The sequence below is a fragment of the Papaver somniferum genome, chromosome 4, assembly GCF_003573695.1.
Source record: "Papaver somniferum cultivar HN1 chromosome 4, ASM357369v1, whole genome shotgun sequence".
NCBI classification, from domain to species: Eukaryota; Viridiplantae; Streptophyta; class Magnoliopsida; order Ranunculales; family Papaveraceae; genus Papaver; species Papaver somniferum.
Window position 1 is genome coordinate 48559372 of NC_039361.1, and position 17802 is coordinate 48577173.

Here is a 17802-nt window from a genome sequence, read left to right on the forward strand (position 1 = left end):
TCTTAAACTCGTATCTTGCTGGTAAAGATCGGAGAATTTTCATCACAATGTCCTTTTGGGGAATAGTCTTCCCTAACGCATAAGATGTATTAACAATTCCAAGCGCCGTTTGGTTAAACTCGTCAAATGAATCCTCATCAGACATATGAAGATTTTCACTGTCAGAATTTAGGTTTTGAAGCCTAGCTTATTTTTCTGAGGTATCTCCTTCGAATTCGGTTTCTAATATATCCAAGCTTTTTTAGACATAGTGCACGAAGTGATATGGTGTTGAAGATCTTGGCTTATGGCGTGGATAATAGCCCTTAATCCGTCAGAATTATGCTTTGCAACATTTATCTCGATTTCGATATATTCTTCTAATGGCTTCGCAAGTGGTTTCGTCTCTAACAACTGTTGTAGGAACGTATCCTGTAACCACAAGTTTCCATGTCTAAAAGTCACAAGCTTATAGAAAGGAACGCATAACAATTTTCCACCATAACTAATTTGTGGCATCAAAGGATGGCAGTACGTTTATTGAGATTGCACTCATGTTCATATAGTCAGATTGCTTCAAACACAGACTTATTAGGTCTTTCACATGTTTTCCTGCTCTGATACCAAATGAAAACGATGGGGTACCAAAATACACCACTAACTTTTTCTTAGGAAACCTGTATGGAAAACCTTAAATATAATTATGAGAGTTCAACTTAATGAATCTCAATCAAAGAATGATACTTAAAGTTATATCTCTTTCCCTCACGATCAGAAAGTTTACAGAGACAAGTCCGTGAACCTGATTTACGTGTGAGAGTACTCAGACGATTTCAAAGATCAATATCCAAGAATCAATCAAGTCAATTGAAGACTTTAAACCATTCTTCCTCCCTTGTGATTTCTTTTTTGATCGTAGATCAAAGTGAGACCGATAATCGATACCAATAGACAAAGTCTAGCTAACCTTAAAATTTGTTCTTATGCTTCCTGAAGAGCAGCCTAGATTATTATTCGCCTCACAAGTATTAAACTTGTGGAATCACAAAGTCTGGGACGAATATAACTTTGCGATTTCTATCTATCTTGTTTGAGTGAGTAGCGCAACAATCAAACAAGATCAGGATACACGAACTCTCAAGATAAAAGATAGTTGGACCTGTCTTCATGAATCCCTGTGAAGTCTTTCTAGTCACTAAACCCTAAAAGGGTTTTAGGAAGAGGACGACTCTAGTTTAAAACTAGGACACACAAGAATAGCAACGGGATTCAAAGATCCCAGTTGCTTGAGGGTCCCTTTATATAGGATAGGTTGCTTTAGGTTTAAGCTAAGATAGCTTTGGAACCAAGCAAACAATATCCACCCTTAAATGAATCTTTGAAATGTGATTTACATATCAATATATACACTCTGATTAGGATGAACCGTAACCGAACCGTGTACAAAGACATTGTTCATAGATGGTTAGCCGAAACTAACCGATTGAACTATAAGCTTAAACATTTTCATAAAACACTTAAGACTTTAAGCTTGAGTCACAATCATAGGTTATAATGTGATCAATCATGTTTATACAGTGTTCTTATAGATTTATTCAAATGTTAATTATCTCACCGAAATAATTTTATGTGCATCTGAAAATATTCGACAAGGCAAGTACGTGTACTCAACCTTGTTCGTGACTATATTTGTCATGGTACACGTACTGTATATGTTTACTGTAGATCCCCTTTTCCAAAATCAGTATTTAGGATTCTAAAATCAAAACTATCTTGAACTGAGATAAAAAAATTCCAAGTCAAAACAAGGATACAAACTAGGCTATTCATAATATACATAACCATCTAATTTACAAGTGTGTTATTCTGGTGATATACAATATATACATACAGAGGGTAGAGCCTTACTTACAATCAAAAAACTCAAGAAAATACACCTTCCGAAAGATATTAGACTGCACAGTCCTACTGAGACCAGCAATGATCTCTCAAGGACATAAGTTAACACAACTAATCGACCCAAACGTTAAATTCTCCTTCGCCCAAATCGACGCCACTTACATCACAGTTACCTGTCACTAAAAGAGGTGGAAAGAGTGAGACCAACAAGCTCAGTGGATACTTACATTTCTCAAATGGAATCATTAAAGTTGAATTTCAAACAATGCAAATTTACCAAACGTTGAAAGCACATTTAACCCACTGAATATACGGACCTACTCCTTCATCAAACAATGTATAATATGGTTGTGCAATTCCGAACTCGCAAATCCACACCTAATCGTACGTATGGATGTCGACAATTCCGAACTCACAAACTGCCGACCAATATATGCATAAAAGCTAGGTATAAAAGAAGGAGCACAATCCTAAATACCATAGAAGGAAATTCTTATTTCCCAGAACACTCATAAGGCAAGCAAATACACTTCAGTTCCTTTCCAAGTAACGGAAAGGTTAAAAGAATCAACAGAATTTTAAGTAATGAAAGATTCAGCAATGCATGCGTTTTGATTAAGCACATAGACACAGTTTTGTAAAGAGCATCAATGATTACAAAAGAGTACTGTAAGTTCCCACCTCAACTCCAGCTACTCAAACCTCAATCTGCATAGTCCGCCAACTGAAATCCAGGGACACCTAATCATATAAGAAAACCTGCACAGTGCAGTTTGGTTAAAACTTGCTTCATCTTCAACTTCCATCATTCTTGTAAACAACACAAGGGTCTAAATTTCGGGGTGTATAAAACATTCATATTTGATTGAATTTAAACAACCAATAGCTCTTTAGAAAGATAGCAATCTCCTCTACAATTTTCGTTAAGACAACATGAACTAAATCGGTCTCTAGCATATCTATAAAAGTCCAAAAAGATGCCTACTCACTGCAGTTACAAGGAAACTCCAGATTTCATAACAACACTAAAATCATCATGTTGGAATTCTTGTTCAAAGGATAACTGGTACTTAGCAGTAAAAGTCTTAAGCTAGATTAAGAAACAAAACACGTCCACATCGTTGAAAACGCAACTGCCGTAAATACAAAACAGTTGTATCTGAAACTAGTACTTCTCACAACGTATAAATCAAAGTGGAGCATTTAACACCAAGTTTTCATCACCATTCAGGGATCTACTTTTCAAAGGAAAAAACTTTAATCCCATTCATAAGCTTCAAAGCCTTAAAAATGTCTAAATGTCACCTGACTTCATGTAAAATTCTGGCGTGTTACTGTGTACTTCAATTCAACAATTTTTCATAAGAAATCTAAAATCCATGGTATCAGGTAAGATCATAATATATCTAATTCCAACCCTAACACAGTTCTACACCTATCAAGCATCAGCAGTAGGCAGAGATGAAACCCATTTCTAAAAGAAACCCTAAGTTTCATAAACACAAATTGAAACGATTAAGTAGTATTAGGAGCCATAGAATCATTGATTACAATTTATGTTGGTTGCAGAATCATTGAACACGAACTAAATTAGTTGAAACAAGATATATACTCAAGGTCGAATTCTTACCAGTAATCTTCTACCAAGAACACAGAGAAGCCCCTTTTTAACAATCCTTCAATTTTCTACAGAAGTCCTACCAAATGAAGGGTTCATGACCATAACCTTCTTTCCTCTCAGATTGAAATTAGAGATTCAAATCAAAATTCACTTTTTTCTTCTGCTCTTTGTCTTTTCACTCAGCCTCTCTTCTTATTTTTTTTTTTCTAATCTCGTTGAAAAAAAACAATGAATACAAGAAGATAAATTCGAGAGTTTAATCATATCCCTTTTCTTTTCTAGCCAAACGGGTCCTTAACAGATTGTGACCCTATGTGTCGATTTAGAATTTCACCACATGTCAAGGAGACTGCACTCTAAGCTAATTAAAAATAATAATAATCCTAGTATTACACTAAGCTAGTCATTCAACAGCAACCAAATCTAAGACACAGTAAGAAGACTTGGCAGTCTAATTCACAAAAGAACACTGATAACCAACCAAAATAACGAACCAACCGAATGGTCGACTAACCACAAAAATTATACTATCTCCAATTATTAATAATTGTGCATTCCTAATGCCAAAAATCAAAAGATAAATTATTGGACTGCTATAATCACCCTACCTAAAAGAACTTTTCGTCCTCGAAAAGAAAAGGAACATACCTCAAATGAAAAATCCTGGATAATTAGCTCGCATATCGGATTCTTTCTCCCAAGTAGCTTCTTCTGTATTATGATGAATCCAGCGCACTTTCACTAGTGGGATGATTTTATTTCGCAAAACTTTTTCTTTACGGTCCAGAATTCCTACTGACCCTTCTTTATAAGAACCATTATCTTCCAACGATAGAGTTTTCCAATCTAACACATGAGAGGAATCGGACTCGTATCCACGAAGCATAAACACATGAAACACGTCATGAACTTGACTCATGCTTGCTGGTAGTGCAAGCCTATATGCTACCTCTCCAATCTTCTCAACAATCTGAAATGGACCAATAAACCGATCAGGTGGATTGGTTAGCTAAATATCATCAGAGCCCATTAGTAGCGCCCCCTAAGATAGCAGCTTATATGGGCATATGCTACAGTGTTGGTATCCTAACTACTTTTCTTGACTAGTCTAATAGCTCATATAAGTAGTTGCTAACTAATATTTATATAAAAAGACTCAACTTGTTAGTAATTTTGTATCAAAATTATTTTTTAGTGTAATAGATGATCCAGCAAATCTTTAAATGAAACAAATATACATGAAATAGTAATGATAGAATTTTGATGTAATGCAATATTAGAATTAAAAGGAAATAAACTCGTAAGATATATTAAGATATATTATAATTTTATGCAGACTCAAATTTAGATCATATTAAATTACCAACGTCAATGTTTAACAAGATATACTATACAAGTTCAATGTGAATAAATAAAATATATTATATCAATCTTTACGTGAATGTAGAATGGTATTTAGAAGATTAAGACTTAATGTACCAATTGGACTATCAACTTAAGAATAATGGGAACAATGACACAGTTGATAACAATATCCGAGTAATTAAGCTGGTAATAAATTTATAATAGATAATATTTGGAATTAAAATTCAATTTCATTAAAATAAATGAATAATAATAGTGAAAAAAAATATATATATAGAAATAAATAAATAAATTCAGAGGACTAAATTGTTTAAAATGATGTAAACTCTTTATATATTTTACGAAGTAAATTTATCAAACTTACACTAATTACGATAAAAGTTTAAAGACTAATTAATTTTAATAAATTAATACTTAATTAATCTTAATAAGTTTGTATTTAGTTAATCCATCACTGGGGAATAGTGAAGGTTCTGTTTTCTCTGTTCATAGGAAGGCATTGTTGGGACTGGCCAACCTTGACAGGGCAACTACATTCAGAGATGACTGATCATAGGAGTGTGTCCTAATTATTTTAGGAAACTGTTAGACATAATTACACTTAGAAAGATTCTTAGGAATCTCCCTTGTAATCAGAGACAATTATATATCTTATGAAATAGAAATTAGTGTAGAGGTCTTAAAGACGGAAATTTATAGTTCTCCATTATAGAAATTCGTGCAAGAAACTTAGACTTCACCATTTGATAGAACTTAACTCAGCATAATTGAACTTAGAGTTATAAATTTTAGATTTTAGTTGTAGAGCCATATAGGTTTGTGCTTTGTTACTTGTTGTTTGCGTTTAGACAAGAGATGGGATTATTCTATAAGGTGGGGAGTTTTGAATACCAGAAGGATGGTTGATTTTCGTGGACGAAAATATATAAGGTGGGGAGAATGTAAAGACCCTCAGGCTCGTCAACACAATTAGACTAGTCAAGAGACGTCTTAGCCGCTAATTAATCGATTTTTTTAACTCGAACATTAATATATAGGAATTAGTCTAACAACGATCTAGATATGAAAATAGTACCGTTGAATAGATGTCGAAAAGTTACGCAGAATAGACTACTCGAACGTGCCAATCGAATACTGGACGAAGAAGATATCTATGGATAAATATGAAGGGCAAAATAGTCTTTTATCCTTTGGACCGACTGATAGACACATTTTTGTGTCCGATTTGTCTCGATTCTATATATTGTTAGGGCTCATTTTTGTACTTATTATGGTGTTTTATTTATTTGTAGGTATTTTTGGCCAATAAACATTTTTGGAAAAAATTGGCTCGAAAAGTTGTTGGAAAGCACCAGGAGGACATTTGCTATTCGGACTCTCACTTTGGATAAGGGGTAACCTAATTACTAAGGGGCATCCCATTTCCAGGCAGCTGTTAATCGCATCCCTACCCTGGATAAGGGGCAACCATCTTCAACATTTGAAATTCAAAAGGCGGGAAAGTAAATACAGTTCTGGCGATTTGAAGGAGTTTGAGGTCGATTAAACCTTTGATTTTCATAGGATAGACTCCTTATGGGTCTAGGAATCTGATATGGGTGTTGAAATCGATTAGACTGGGCTCAATCGACGGATTTTTATCACAACAGAAAATATAGAAAGTCACGTGTGTGACATGTTTTAGGGAATTTTAGAGAGATTAAAGTGTTGTAAACCTTCCCAAAGATTTATATCTCTCTAAGGAAGAGTTTAGAATAAAAAGGAAATCACAGAAACGCGTAGAAATTCTAAAACAAGAAATTGCCGCAACTTTGCCATGAAGAGAAGGAAAGAGATTTTGGAAGATTTGGGAGAGATTTAATCGGTATTTTTGATATAAATATATTGTTTGGGTCATATAGAAGGGGTGTAGAGAGTTTGGGGACCTAAGGAGATCCAGAGAATAAGAAATCAGAGCTTTACCAAATCCTGTTTCTGCTGCTGCTGCTGCTGAAGAGGAAGAACGCGAAGAACATTGAAGCACGGGAAACAGTAGCAGAACAGTGTCGTTGTTTAACAGCTGAAGAACATTAAGCTGTGCAGGACAGTCGTATTCTAGGATCTTAAATTTCTGATCCTGTAACAGTTGATTAGTAACGTATATCTTCAGTATTGCAACACCAACTGTAATGGTGACTTCTGTAACATCTATACACCGTTGCAGATCTGCTGTTTTATATATTCTCTTCAATAAAACCACCTTTTGAGCCATGATTTATTATTTTGAACCTGTTTTTGATATGAGGAGCTAAACCCCATTGCTAAGGCGATAGAGGAAGCTATTTTTCCAACAAAAAGCGGTACAATCTATTTAATTTAATTTATTGCAATTATTATTATGATTATTTGCCTTGGACTATTATTGAATATGATTTTTATTTGAGTGATTGTGATCTATTTTGATGGAGTATGCTTAGTTTATAGACTCTTGATGCTTCATGCTTGGTATTTACAATTATTGCTTTAGAAAATCTACTTGTTGCAATAGTAAGAATCAAATTGAAAAAGAAAATTGCGTGAATATAAATATTGGATTAAATCACTTTGAATTTGGAAAATAGTGGAATCTTAGCCTCAGTGTTCTTTTGATATTGATATCAACTTTGATTGAGTTTGCTATAATTTTTAGTGAGTTTTCTATTTTAATATTAGAATTTAAGTCTAATTAATATCCTTCACAAGTCTGAGAATCGAACCACTTTTACCACTATCTACAAATCACACCAATTTTTGGCGCCGCCGACGCGGACTTGTTTTTAGGGTTTTAGATTTATTTTATTTATTTTTATTATTATTTTTTTATTTTTTTGGGTATTTATCTTGTCTCTACAGGTTCTGGATCATAAAGAAAATTGAGCCAAAGAGTTTGGTGATTTCATAAAGACTTAGAGCTAAAGATTAAAGCAAAAAGAACAGAAAAGAAGAAAATTTTATTTTAGACAATTTTAGTTTAGGGTTTGTTTATTTTCTTTTTAAAAAAAAAACTGTATTAGGGTTTATTATTTTTATAATTATTTTTTTTTTGGACTTTTGGACCTTGGGACATTATTTTTTTATTACCCTACGGAAGGGTACTTTAAATATAAATTGTTTGCAGAGAAGGAGGACAATTACGATATTGTCTCTGCACCTTGGGTTCGTACACTAGACATCGGAGTCAGTGGCCCGAGTCGACTACAACCGATTCATTCCCCGTCTGGAACGGGAGGTAAGATTCTAAACACTCGTGAATCCCCTGTCAGCGAGTTACTGGACTCCTTCGTATGCATATATGTTGAGGACTGAATACGCATATTTATTTTTCTAGTAAAGGGCAAGGCCTGGCCATACAAGATAAGGGTTCGGATTTCATCACCGTTCTCTTCTTGCCCGCTTTAGGAACACGTAACCTACGCGAACCTAAGCCTAAAATTTTGACTAGAAAGAGACCGATAGGGTAACGAGCTTAACAGGAAAGTCATTCGAAAAATATTGGTTACTCTTTTAAGCATACTTCGAAGTTCTTGACGGTTTATGTAAGTTGAATGCGTGATTGCGCCGCCTTGTAATACCGGTGAGGCCTTGGGTATCAAAGCTCCACCGAGCTCGCCTCTATTCAACTTACGTTAACTCGGATTGATTCCAGAGGGGTTTGCTTAAATTGTAACGAATTCCCGTTCGAAGGATTAGAAGCTGGTCTAGAAACAATCTAAGTGGAGCCATCATGCTTTTTGTTTGCTAGAAATCAATAGGTTTGATTTGGTTGAGTCGGCCTTGATCTGTGTTTGCTTACCCTTCCAATTTAGAAAATTCTATTGTATGCCTGAACGTAAAAGAGACGCACTAGGTAGATTTGTTAAAGAGAAACCTAGTAGTTCGAAGCGTCTCGATTACCTTAATCTAGAAAGTCCGACTTTTGAAGAGTCTGTTTTTGAACGTCCTTTGACTGAGGAGAGAATCCATGTTGCTCCGATAGCGCCAGAAATGGCAACTTTGAAAGCTTTGTTGAATCCAACTAGGACTACTCGTCCTTCGTGTATTAAGTTAGCTGAAACGGAGGCACCCTATGAACTGAAACCTGGGACCTTACAGATGCTCCCAATATTTTTAGGGAAAGAAAATGAAAACCCTTATTACCATGTTAGGGATTTTGAGGAAATTGTAGTACTCTAAGAATTAGAGGCTTAGATGATGATGCTTTGAAACTTAGGTTATTCCCATTTTCCCTGAAAGATAAGGCCAAGTCGTGGCTGTATAGTTTGGACTCCGAGTCAATTGAGACATATGAACAACTTACATCTGCCTTTTTCAATAAGTTTTTCCCTAGGCACAAAACATCGTCTATTAGGACGCAAATATGCACATTTTCACAACAAGAGGGAGAATCTTTATATAGGTATTTGGAAAGGTTCAATGATTTATTATCCCAGTGTCCTCATCATGGTTTAGAAAAGGTTAGGCTAGTTCAGATCCTTTATGAGGGTTTAGATTATTCCACAACGACCATGGTTAGTCTCTATGCACTGGTGGATTTGAAAACCAAACTGTTGATGCGGCGATGGAATTTTTTAATGAAATCGCCGAAAAAACCCAGCAATGGGAAAATAGTAGGGCACCCCAGAAAACAATTCTTTTAAGTAGAGGAAACGTTAATAGGGTAGAAGGAGGCTATGAATCAGATGCCAAAATTGCTGCTATAGCAAAAAGGTTAGAAGCCTTAGAAGTGGGCCAGACTAGTGGTAGAGTGGAGCCTTTTTGGGAAGGCCAGAATATTGAAGAGCAGGCCAATGCTCTTTATAATAACACTAGATTTGATAACCGTCAAAAGATTGACCCATATTCAGAAACCTATAATCCTGGTTGGAGAAACCATCCGAACCTTTCGTGGTCTAAGGGCCAAAGTCAAGGTCAGTTTAGTAATTCTAATGCTCCCCAGGTTTTGGCTATACTAAGAATCCTTCAGGACTAGCTCAGTTTCAGAATCAGTCAGATAAGAAAATCCTAAGTTTAGAGGAATCTCTCGCCTTGTTAACTCAGCAAACTGCAAAATTTCAGTTATCCGTAGAACAGAGTCTACAAGCTAGTAACAGGATAGGACAAGAAAATAGTCAGGCTATTTCCGAGTTAAAAACCCAGGTTGGTCTGATAAGTGATTCTTTGAGAGAAAAAGGTAAGTTTCCTAGTCAAACACAACCCAACCCTAGAGGAGTTCATGAATTAGGTGCAAAACCATCGAATCAATTGAATGTTGTTAGAACCCTTAGAAGTGGTAGAGTTGTAGACAATAAGGTAACCATGCCGATAGTGAACATACTGTAGTTCACCCCTCAGGATCTCACCTCTCAGGACCAGTAGCTGAAGAGACTGATAAAGTTTCTGATGATGTGAATTCGGTTCCTGAAAGGTCTGATTTTAGGCCTAGAGCCCCATTTCCTCAGCTATTAGTACCAACAAAGAAGGAATCGAACTTTAATGACATAGTGGAGGTTTTTAAGCAAGTTACCATAAACCTTCCCTTATTAGATGCAATTAGGCAAATTCCTGCTTATGCCAAGTTCCTTAAGGATATGTGTACGCGAAAGCGAAAACTTAGCGTCCATAAGAAAGCCTTTTTAGCTAGTCACGTAAGTTCAATCATTCAGAACACCACAACTCCAAAGTACAAAGACCCAGGTTCTCCTACCATTGCTTGCACAATAGGTAACTTCCGGGTAGAAAAGCTTTACTTGACTTAGGAGCCAGTGTGAACTTACTGCCATTCCATGTATACTTACAGCTAGGACTTGGTGAAATGAAACCTACTCAGATGACACTGCAGTTAGCTGATAGGTCTGTTAAAATCCCTCGAGGTGTTATCGAGGATGTTCTTATTGAGGTCGACAAGTTTATTTATCCAGTGGATTTCGTGGTCCTAGATACCCAACCTGTCCCTGACCCAGAGAACCAGATACCTGTGATTTTAGGTCGCCCATTTTTAGCTACGTCTAATGCGATCATTAACTGTCGAAATGGTGTGATGAGTTTATCTTTTGGTAATATGACTATGGAGATGAACATTTTTAATGTCAGTAAGCAACCTCATGAGCTAGATGACACATGTGTTGAGGAGGTGAACATGATAGAAGCCTTAGTTCAGGAGTCATTACCAAACATCTTGTCTGAAGACCCATTAGAAAGTTGTCTATCCCATTTTGGTTTAGATTTTGACGACGATAGCACTATTGAACAGGTGAATGCTCTATTAGATTCTACCCCTGTGTTAGACACTGATAGATGGAAAGCTAGGTTCGAACCGTTACCAGTTTCTGAGACTACCCTAATTCCTTCTTTAGAAGAGCCCCCAAAGTTGGACCTTAAACCACTACCCGATACTCTAAAGTATGTGTTTTTAGGCCCATCTGAGACTTTACCTGTGATTGTAGCTTCCATTTGGATAGTGATCAGGAAAGTAGGCTAGTAAATGTACTTCAAGACAATAAGGAAGCTTTAGGGTGGACTATAGCAGACATTAAGGGTATAAGTCCTACTGTGTGTATGCATCAGATTCATTTAGAGGAAGACTCCAAACCTTCTAGGGAGATGCAACGTCGACTGAACCCTAACATGAAAGAGGTAGTTCGAAAAGAGGTGCTTAAGTTGTTAGATGCGGGTATTATTTACCCAATTTCAGACAGTAAGTGGGTCAGCCCTGTTCAGGTTGTCCCCAAGAAATCAGGTATCACTGTAGTCCAGAATGATAATAATGAATTAATCCCAACCCGAGTGACCACGGGATGGCGTGTGTGTATTGACTATAGGAAATTGAACAAGGTCACAAGGAAGGATCACTTTCCCCTTCCTTTTATCGACCAAATGCTAGAGCGATTAGCTGGACATAGTCACTATTGCTTCTTAGATGGCTACTCCGGTTATAATCAGATCGTTATTGCCCCAGAAGACCAAGAGAAAACCACTTTTACCTGTCCCTTTGGTACCTTTGCGTATAGACGCATGCCTTTCGGGCTATGTAATGCCCCTGCAACTTTTCAGCGTTGTATGATGAGCATATTTTCTGATATGGTAGAACGGTTCTTAGAGGTCTTTATGGATGATTTTTCAGTGTTTGGTTCATCTTTCGATGAGTGCTTGCATCATTTGACATTAGTGTTGACTAGGTGTAAGGAAAAAAATTTAGTGCTTAATTGGGAAAAATGCCATTTCATGGTTAAATCAGGAATTGTTAGGGCACATCGTCTCTTCAAAGGGTATAGAGGTAGACAAAGCCAAAGTTGACCTTATTAAGACTTTACAGGTCCCAAAAACCGTAAAAGATATTAGGTCATTCCTAGGGCATGCAGGTTTTTACCGTCGATTCATTAAGGATTTTAGCTTGATTTCTAGACCTCTTTGCAATTTGCTTGCAAAAGATGTTAAGTTTGTCTTTGATGATGCTTGTTTAGAGGCTTTTGAGAAGCTTAAAACTTTACTCACTACTGCCCCGATAGTCCAGGCACCTAACTGGAACCTACCCTTTGAGATTATGTGTGATTCTTCAGATTATGCTATAGGCGTCGTTTTAGGACAACGAGAAAACAAATTACTTCATGTGATTTATTATGCTAGCAAAACTCTGAATGATGCCCAAATGAACTACACAACTACCGAGAAGGAACTTTTAGCCATCGTGTTTGCCTTGGATAAGTTTAGGTCCTACCTATTAGGTTCTAAGATCATAATCTATACAGATCATGCTGCTTTGAAATACCTTTTATCTAAGAAGGATACCAAACCTAGATTGATTAGATGGATCCTATTGTTACAGGAATTTTCCCAGACATCAGACATTAGAGACAAAGGGTGCAGAAAATGTAGTAGCAGACCACTTGTCTAGGCTAGTTGTTAGTTCCCCTAGTGATTCCCTTCCTATAAGGGATAGCTTTCCTGATGAACAATTGTTTCTGTTTCCCAATCACCTTGGTATGCAAATATAGTGAATTATCTTGTTACTGGTCGAACCCCTCAACATTGGGGTAAGCAAGATCGTTCTAGGTTTTTAGCCGAGGTTAAGCATTTCTTTTGGGACGATCCTTATCTGTTTAAGTATTGTCCGGACCAGATTATTAGGAGATGTGTATCTGAGAGTGACCAGTCTAGTATTATCTCCTTTTGTCATGAACATGCATGTGGGGGTCATTTTAGTGCTAAGACTGCTGCTAAGATTTTGCAGTGTGGATTTTACTGGCCTTCGTTGTTTAAAGATTCCCATAGTCATTGTGTTTCTTGTGAGCGTTGCCAGAAGTTAGGAACCATTTCCCGTAGAAATATGATGCCTTTGAACCCTATTTTAGTGATTGAGGTCTTTGATGTGTGGGGCATTGATTTTATGGGTCCATTTCCTATTTCGTTTGGTTATCTTTACATACTTGTCGCTGTAGACTATGTGTCTAAGTGGGTTGAGGCGGTTCCGTGTAAAACGAATGACCACAGGGTCGTAGTCCAGTTTTTGAAAGAGAATATACTTACACGTTTTGGTACGCCGCGAGCTATAATTAGTGATGGAGGTTCACACTTTTGTAATAGACCGTTTGCTCTTTTAATGAAACAATACGGTATTACCCATAAAGTAGCAACCCCATATCACCCTCAGACTAGTGGTCAGGTAGAGGTTTCCAATAGGGAAATTAAACGTATTCTAGAGAAAACAGTTAATCCAAATAGGAAAGACTGGTCGTCGAGGCTTACTGATGCCTTATGGGCTTACCGTACTGCGTTTAAGACACCCATTGGAATGTCACCTTATCGTTTAGTGTTTGGCAAGGCATGTCACCTGCCTGTTGAGTTAGAGCATCGAGCCTATTGGGCTATTAAGAACTTAAACTTTTCACTTGACAAGGCAGGAGCTCAAAGAAAGCTCCAGCTCAATGAGTTGGACGAGATTCGTAGAGATGCATACGATAGTGCTAAGGAGTATAAGAACAAAATGAAACTTGTGCATGATAGGAATATTTTACGAAAGTCATTTTCTCCAGGTCAAAAAGTTCTTCTGTATGACACTCGTTTGCATCTATTCCCCGGGAAGTTGCGCTCTCGGTGGACCGGTCCTTTTGTGGTCCGTACTGTTTTTCCTCATGGCGTGTTGAGATTGAGACACCAGATGGTAGTAGTTCTTCGAAGGTTAACGGTCAGCGATTGAAGCCCTTTTTAGAGCCTTTTCCTACAGGTGATGTTGAGGAGGTCCCTCTGGAGGACCCTGTTTACCTTGATTGACCATCGAGGCGATTTTGTATGTTGTATAATATTTTTTAGGTTTTTGGTTACACTTCACCCAGGTACTATCTTTCCGACTTCTCTCTTTACTATTTCCTCATGTTACTATATTTTTGGTACTGTTCTTTGATTAGAAACATGGTGGACAATGTTAGATTTAAGTTTGGGGGTGGGGTAGAACTTTTTGTTACCTTTTCGTTGCAATAAATAAACTCCAGAGCCTAGAAATTTATCCCTATTAAGGATGGCACTAACCAATCTAAGTGGATGGAATCATTTTGGTTGTAGGAGTTGAGGAACCAATCTGACTAGATGGCAACATCTAAAGAGTCTATTCATAAAAGCACAGAGCTCATGTGTTAGAAATAACATGATAGTTTCACCATATCTCGTTGAGTCTTTTTCACTTCTGTTTTTATTTTATTTTGTTTTTAAACTATGTTTCTCTAAGTGATTAGGTGGGGCTCACGATTCAAGTTGTTACCAATGCTAGGGTGAATTAGAGTGATTGAGATACCAAAAAAAAAAAAAAAGAGATCAGACCATCAGACCAACTGGAATAAATTCAATAAAGTCGACCACTGGAACCCTTGTATATGCTAGTTGTGTTGACCTAGAGTTAGGATTATCGACCAATGGTACCCTTGTATATGCCAGTGTGTTGATATTAGTCAGACCGGTATCTCAATCCATTAGGATAGGTTCATTTTTGCGGAGGCCTTCAGAAAGATATGAGAAACACCGTTCACCTAGTAAACATCAAAACCATCTATGTTTTTCTCTATACTCATCTTCTTGATCTATCCATGTGATTAGTTTCGACTCCGGATATTGATGTCCATAGTGCAACTATCTGAGTAGAGCTCTGTCACTTATATATGAATTTTAGTATGCTTGAGTGCAAACTCGTGTACAACAATTGGAATTTCGCATCAGGGTACTTCCTCCTGTAGTCAATAAGTATGCCAACCAAGGAGATTCTTTAGTGCCTTCCAAGGTTCTGTGTAGATAGCTAGGGTCTGGAGTACAAAGGTTTTGTGGGTATACCTCTGGTAAGCTCTCCGGAGACAACACTCCACCACTAGGGACACCTAGGGGTTTAAAAGCTTATTGCATACGCTAAATGCAATCGACGATGCCTGCGACAGTGAGTTAGGATTTTATTTCTATTTTATTTTTGCTCGAGGACTAGCAAATAATAGGTTTGGGGGTATTTGATAGACACATTTTTGTGTCCGATTCGATTCTATATATTGTTAGGGCTAATTTTTGTACTTATTATGGTGTTTTATTTATTTGTAGGTATTTTTAGCCAATAAACATTTTTGGAAAAAATTGGCTCGAAAAGTTGTCGGAAAGCACCCGGAGGACATTTGCTATTCGGACTCTCAATTTGGATAAGGGGTAACCTAATTACTAAGGGGTGTCCCATTTCCAGGCAGCTGCTAATCGCACCCCTACCATGGATAAGGGGAAACCATCTTCAATATTTGAAATTCAAAAGGCGGGAAAGTAGATACATTTCTGGCAGATTTAGGGTTATTGATTTGAAGGAGTTTGAGGTCGATTAAACCTTTGATTTTCATAGGATAGACTCTTTATGGGTCTAGGAATCTGGTATGGGTGTTGAAATCGATTAGACTGGTCTCAATCGATGGATTTTTATCACAACAGAAAATATGGAAAGTCACGTGTGTGACCTGTTTTAGAGAATTTTAGAGAGATTAAAGTGTTGTAAACCTTCCCAAAGATTTGTATCTATCTAAGGAAGAGTTTAGAATAAAAAGGAAAGCTCAGAAACGCGTACAAATTCTAAAACAAGAAATTGCCGTAACTTTACCGTGAAGAGAAGGAAAGAGATTTTGGAAGATTTGGGAGAGATTTAATCGGTATTTTTGATATAAATAGATTGTTTGGGTCATATAGAAGGGGTGTCGAGAGTTTGGGGACCTAAGGAGAGCCAGAGAAGAAGAAATCATAGCTTTACCAAACTCTGTTTCTGCTGTTGCTGCTGCTGAAGAGGAAGAACGCGAAGAACATTGACGCACGGGAAACAGTCGTAGAACAGTGTCGTTGTTTAATAGCTGAAGAACATTAAGCTGTGCAGGACAGTCGTATTCTAGGGTCTTAATTTTCTAATCCTGTAACAGTTGATTAGTAACGTATATCTTCAGTATTGCAACACCAACTGTAACGGTGACTTCTATACACCGTTGCAGATCTGCTGTTTTATATATTCTCTTCAATAAAACCACCTTTTGAGCCATGATTTATTATTTTGAACCTGTTTTTGATATGAGGAGCTAAACCCCATTGCTAAGGCGATATAGGAAGCTATTTTTCCAACAAAAAGCGGTACAATCTATTTAATTTAATTTATTGCAATTATTATTATGATTATTTGCCTTGGACTATTACTGAATATAATTTTTATTTGAGTGATTGTGATCTATTTTGATGGAGTATGCTTAGTTTATAGACTCTTGATGCTTCATGCTTGGTATTTACAATTATTGCTTTAGAAAATCTACTTGTTGCAATAGTAAGAATCAAATTGAACAAGAAAATTGCATGAATATAAATATTGGATTAAATCACTTTGAATTTGGAAAATAGTGGAATCTTAGCCTCGGTGTTCTTTTAATATTGATATCAACTTTGATTGGGATTGCTATAATTTTTAGTGAGTTTTCTATTTTAATATTAGAATTTAAGTCTAATTAATATCCTTCACAAGTCTGTTAATCGAACCACTTTTACCACTATCTACAAATCACATCACCGACCTTGGCTTCCCTTATCAAATGTGGTTCGTTCCTTAGTGTTTTCCTTGGTATTATCTCTAGAAACCGATCGGTAAGAATTCATTCATTCTCTTTGCTTTCTCTTTCTTCTTCTTTCATCTCGTTTCTTTCTTTTCTTCTTCATTTTTCTTTTCGTTCCTCTGCTCCTAATCTTCATCAGTTGATGAAAAATTGAGAATCAACTCATGAGTTTGAGTCGTTAGTAAGTTGGTCGAGATTCACGAAGGGTTGTTGGTGGTGATTTTGTTTGTTGTGGATTCAAATTCGAATATGAGATGAATTGAAATTAGGGTTTCTGGGTTGGTTTCGAGTTTGTGTAAAATTGGAGTGGAGGATCGAAACAAGAAGAGAGCGAACAAAGATGGGTTGTTGTTAAATGAAGAACATGAGGGTGGTAGTTGAATTAAAGTGATGAGGTTGATTTAATGAATAAACAAAGATTTAGGTTTTCTATGGTTTCAATTAAAGTTCAATTTAGTAGATGAATCAAAGAAGTTAGAAGATGGGTGTTCTTAATTGATGATGTGAAGCTGTTCTGGTGCTGAATCGTAAAGAAAAGGTAAACCAGGGTTCTTTTGATTTGAGGATTAAATTATTTGAAATTGATTGATTAATTGAGTAATTAGAGGTGGGTTTCATTTGATTATGAAGTTTATTTAGAAAGAATATATGAATTGCTTTTGTTAAGAATATGTTGTTGCTTGATAAAGAGATTAGATGTGTTTGTAACCTTGGTAGAGTTTCTGTTCAGTTGGAACATAGAAGGGTGCATTAGAGTTTTGGCTTCTGTTATGGCATAGCTTTACCCGTAGTCATCCCATTCATCTGGCTCAGCATATCTGACTGACTTAACTCAATGACCAGACCTGA

General features: G+C 36.6%; 1 long non-coding RNA gene and 1 pseudogene across 1 annotated transcript; both read right to left on the reverse strand.

Moving 5' to 3' along the window:
* Positions 1-1788: 1788 nt before the first annotated feature.
* On the reverse strand, positions 1789-3786 carry LOC113273847. Its single transcript, XR_003322635.1, has 3 exons — positions 3509-3786; positions 2560-2637; positions 1789-2057 (listed from the first exon to the last, which is right to left on the reverse strand). It is a non-coding gene; the product is annotated as an uncharacterized LOC113273847 (long non-coding RNA).
* A 5443-nt stretch (positions 3787-9229) lies between these two features.
* On the reverse strand, positions 9230-9329 carry LOC113276738 (annotated as a pseudogene).
* Between the last annotated feature and the right edge of the window lie 8473 nt (positions 9330-17802).